The sequence below is a fragment of the Priapulus caudatus genome, unplaced genomic scaffold (assembly GCF_000485595.1).
Source record: "Priapulus caudatus unplaced genomic scaffold, Priapulus_caudatus-5.0.1 Scaffold695, whole genome shotgun sequence".
NCBI classification, from domain to species: Eukaryota; Metazoa; Priapulida; class Priapulimorpha; order Priapulimorphida; family Priapulidae; genus Priapulus; species Priapulus caudatus.
In genome coordinates this window covers 104,937-109,936 of record NW_014577756.1, presented here as the reverse complement: position 1 = coordinate 109,936, position 5,000 = coordinate 104,937, and the positions used below count along the sequence as shown (strand labels likewise).

The following is a 5,000-nucleotide window of genomic DNA, read 5'->3' as shown; positions in this document are numbered from 1 at the left end:
ACACGCTGCTGCTGCGGCCGCTAACAATCTGATTAAATTCCGACGGCTTGCATCATTATTTATTCATCTTCGGTGCGTCCGTCGCGCGGTAACGTTAGAATGCGGTCGGCGTAGGTGCGAAGTGAGGCAGGATCGTTAGAGTGCGGTCGGCGTAGGTGCGAAGTGAGGCAGCATCGTTAGAGTGCGGTCGGCGTAGGTGCGAAGTGAGGGTCAATCTACCTGCTAATCTATATACCTGCTGATCTATATACCTGCTGATCTATCTACCTGCTGATCTATCTACCTGCTGATCTATCTACCTGCTGATCTATCTACCTGCTGATCTATCTACTGCTGATGCTGATCTACGCTGCTGAAATCTATTTACCTTGTTGATCTATTCTATCCTGCTGATTATTTACCTGTTGATCTATATACTGCTGAATCTATTACCCTGCCTGATCTATCTACCTGCTGATCTATTTACCTGTTGATCTATCTACCTGCTGATCTATCTACCTGCTGATCTATCTACCTGTTGATCTATCTACCTGCTCGCTATATACCTGCTGATCTACGTGCTGATCTATCTACCTGCTCGCTATATACATGCATGCAGAGCTATCTACCTGATAATTACACATGCTTATCAATCTACCTGCTTAGTCTACCTGCTCAGTCTCACTGCTGATCGATCTACCTGCTAATCTATCTACCTGCTCACTATATACGTGCCTGCAAATCTTGAACATGTTCTTTATACAAACTAATCTATCTACCTGACCTGCTGACTATATACCCGCCGATCTATTTACCTGCCTATTACAATCTCATCTTCTACCCTGCTTATTCTACCTGATGATCTGTCTACTGCTATTCTACCTGATGATCTGTCTACTGCTTATTCTACCTGATGATCTGTCTACCTGCTTATTCTACCTGATGATCTGCCTACCTGCTCATTCTACCTGTTGACCTATCTTACCTAGGGCGTATTCCTGCCCGCGTTTATTCTAGCGCTGCTCGGTCGGCACTGCTTATTTGCCACTGAAAGCCCGTCCGGGAACGTAACACCGTAAAAGCTCCTTATTGACCTAAACACTGAAGCTCGAGTGGCGAAACTTATGGCCAGCAGTGATAATTCTACCGCAACGCTGCACTGTCCGAACAGCTCACGCGAACAGACGGGGCGTGCGGTGTGAATTTATATAAGTGTTTATCGGAAGCAGAGCGGACCCGAGTGGCTCAATTAAAGCCAGGCACACATCTAGCAGACCGACGACGCGTGAGAAGAAAAAAACATATTTTTTTAGCGAATAAATGTAATAATCGAACTATGCGTCATTACGCATTGAAGCGGCACGTGAAAAGCGAGTCCCTGGCACGAGCAAATGTCGTCTTTCCTAAAGCGCGCCCGCGTCGAACCTGTTCGTGGATGGAGAGAGAGAGAGATATAATATATATATATATATATCTATAGACTAGATAGAGAGAGAGAGAGAGAGCGAAGCCCGAGATAGAGAGAGAGAGAGAGCGAGCAGAGAGAGAGAGAAGAGAACAGGAGAGAGGAGGAGAGAGAGAAGAGAGAGAGAGAGCGAGGGAGAGAGAGAGAGAGAGAGAGAGAGAGAGAGAGAGAGAGAGAGAGAGAAAGAGACTTTTGGTGGTGTGGGTGGGGTAGGTTTAGAGAGAATGGTGGGTGGCTAAGAGAAAGCGGAAGAGGGAGGGGAGAAGAGAGCTACGCTATTAGGGGTACGGTTAATGTTAGTGAGAATTTGAACGATTGATGGGCGAGAAATATTCAGAACTGTGAGGATGGGCTGGGAGGGGGTAGTGAGGATGTGGGCGACGGTAGGGAGGTAGTGAGATTATGTGGGTGGGTGGGGGTAGAAGGTTACGTGAGAATGTGGCGCCCCGTAGGGAGGTAGTGAGTATTATGTGGGATGGGTGGGCTAGGTTAGTGAGCAATGTGGCGGACGTAGGAGGTAGTGAGAATATGTGGGTCGGGTGGGGTAGGTTAGTGAGAATGTGGCGACGTAGGGAGGTAGTGAGAATATGTGGGTGGGGTGGGGTAGGTTAGTGAGAATGTGGCGACGTAGGGAGGTAGTGAGATTATGTGGGTGGGGTAGGTTAGTGAGAATGTAAGCGACGTAGGGAGGTAGTTGAATTTGTTGGGTGGGTCACCGGTTAGATGAGAATGGTGAGAGCGATCGTGGATGGTAGTCGAGCATTATATGTGGTGGGGTAAAGGTTTAGTCGAGAATGTAAGCGACGTAACGGGAGGTAGTGAGATTATGTGGCGTGGGTTTGGGGTAGGTTGTGAGAATGTGAGGTACGGGCCAAGCGTACGGGGGATTTAATGAGAGCTGTGAGAATGGGGTTGGGGAGGGATCACCAACATGAACATGTGACCTCTTATGGGCGAGGACAGAGGGGACGATCGCGTCGAGTATTACCGATGGTCGGGGTCTTTTGCATTGTTTACTGGCACAGCGTGGGGAGCGGACGGACCCAGTCCCCCGAAAGTGATGACCGGGCGGGGTGGGGGAAAGCCGGGTTAAACGGGACTGTGAGATTGGGGAAAGGAGATAGCGAGAAGAAGGCTGTCTCTAGTATTTCTCTAAATAATCAACGTAGCCGTTTACGCGCAAGGTTGAGCTCGGATGTCGTATTTAGTCTGACAGCGGACTCCTAGATGTGGACACAATTACTGAAAGCTATGAGCAATCAATGGCCAAGAACCCTGAACAAAAATTTAGCCGCGAAGGCTTAGAACGCCCTCATCAACATTACTCCTCTACCAACTAGAAACCCTGCACAAATTAGGCGGAAGCTAGAGCAATCAATCCAAGAAACCTGCCAATTAGCTGAAGAACAGATAAATCACCAACGAAGCACCCAACCTGATACCTTCATTCAGCACACTAAAGGGGCGGGTGGGCTGGTCATGAGCATATAACACCCAAGAACGCTTCGTTATTCGCGCCCAGATCTACTGACATGATCTTACTCTAACCGACTAACTCCTACCCACTAGCCAGCATATTAAACGTTTCATCCGTTCTGATTCTATTCTAAATCTACTATTCTATTTCGTCCTAATCCTCTTCAAGTGCTCGGAATACTTACAATGCGTTTAACTGATTGCTTATGCCGATTGTGTACATTTGAACTAAATGTCCATGTCGAAAATTCGCCGGAAAATCCCACAGGGCCTGCCGCGAACTCCACAGATAGGCTACATGACCACGTTTTCCACGCTAAAACGTCGCTTACATTGCTCGGACTGTAAATCAGTTGAGACGAGCCTCTAACTTTGCTCTAACTTATAGATCTCTATAACATAATAGACCATGAAGTAATCACGGGTTACTCTAGAAACCAGTAATGCGACCACCTTTCAGTTAAACTTCATCACTATCAGAGACTTAAATAATCATGAATAATCAATGCTGCCTACTGTATTCTATTGTGTACACCTCACATTTACTGATTCATTTCACAGCGACTATCGACCTCATGTTTACCTTCCCCCGCATTTTTGTCCGTACGTATGTCGGTGGTAGTAATCGCTCGACATTACTCACTAATCTAAGACTAGAGACTGTTTGTTTGCTTCCTTTGTTCGTTCATACAAGCGTAGTCTGCTAAGCGTGCTCGTAGGCGTGTTGATTAACTATTTTAGCTAAAGTTGCCTTTCTCTAGACGTGAACTCATCCGCACTGTAGGACGCGGATCCGGACAATACAATACCAGTGTTATAATGTCACATATTCTATGATACCTTCGAATCGGATAAAAGAATATGAGAGAGATTACTCTAACGCCAATTAAAGGTAAACCGTCAGTATAGTGTTTGGTCAGCTTGGTGCATGTTGTATGTGTTAGTGCAATTGCTGATAGCTTCTTAATCAGGGATATCTCCGAATGGCAGATCGGCTTCTATGTGACTAGTGACACATCGTCAAATGTGTTCGTCACATGAATGATAGAATATGGCGTTACTACCTACGCAACTGGCTGGTTGCATCGAGAGTGACTATATTGAATCGGTGAGTCAATGAAACCAAAATGACGGCAGAACACAGTTTTTTTGTCATAACGACGTTACCCTTCGATATACTATATATAATAGATTACGCAATTGTGAGAGTCATACGCCATTCGTAAACCACACACTACACACAGCTGGAGCATAGCGGACCGGACGTTCTCGATCAGTTCCTCATATTCTCACACTTAGACCTTTTCCCTACGTCGCCGGACCCATCTATATACTCACTACGTATAATGTCGGTTCTATCGGACTTGATAGTTCGATGAAGCGCCAATATGACGGAGCGAACATAAACATAATGAAAACCTCAGGCTCACAATTGTTAGTCGCTGTCCATTTATTCGCCACAATCAACGTATTTTTTTTGGCATTATGCAGTAAACGCGACAGAGTATTCAAGGGCCGTTTTGAGCTTTTAGAGCAGTCTATACGTTTATTCCATACAGGCGCAGCGTGGAGCGTCCGTTTCTGCATTCCACGACCACAAACCAACACACAACACACACGACACACACACACACACACACTCGTGAGCAACCTGTATATATAAGACACATCAGGCACATGTTTGCATGTCCGTGTGCGCGCACGCGTGTATGTGGCGTGCGCGTGCGTGTGTGTGCCCGTGCGCGCGGCGCGTGTGTGCGTGTGTGCGTGTGTTGTCGGCGCGCGCGCGCCGTGTGCCGCGCTGTGCGTGCGCGTGCGTATGTTGACTTGCGTGCGTGCGGTAGGCGTGGCCGGCCGGCCCGGGGCTGGTGCCGTCGTATTGCGGTGTGCCTGCGTTTAGTGCGTCGCCGCGTATCTTATCGGCCATATATCTACGTATCAACACTTAACCCTCGGATGTGTGTGTTTTCACAATAGACTTACCCATTGATAACGTATCGTTAGCATTCAAGTATGCATCCAGTTTGGTTATAACGCCTCTTCTATTGCTCTAACAAGATCCTTCCAAGTCTATGTTACC

At 47.1% G+C, this 5,000-nt stretch overlaps 1 protein-coding gene across 1 annotated transcript in view; it reads left to right on the top strand.

The window, feature by feature from the left end:
* Positions 1 to 1,619, top strand: part of LOC106812867 (COP9 signalosome complex subunit 7b-like) — a 22,572-nt gene extending 20,953 nt beyond the window's left edge. The window contains exon 9 of the transcript XR_001394397.1: positions 1,563 to 1,619. The gene's annotated coding sequence lies outside the window, so the exon portion shown is untranslated. The remainder of the gene's footprint in view (positions 1 to 1,562) is intronic.
* The last annotated feature ends 3,381 nt before the right edge of the window (positions 1,620 to 5,000 follow it).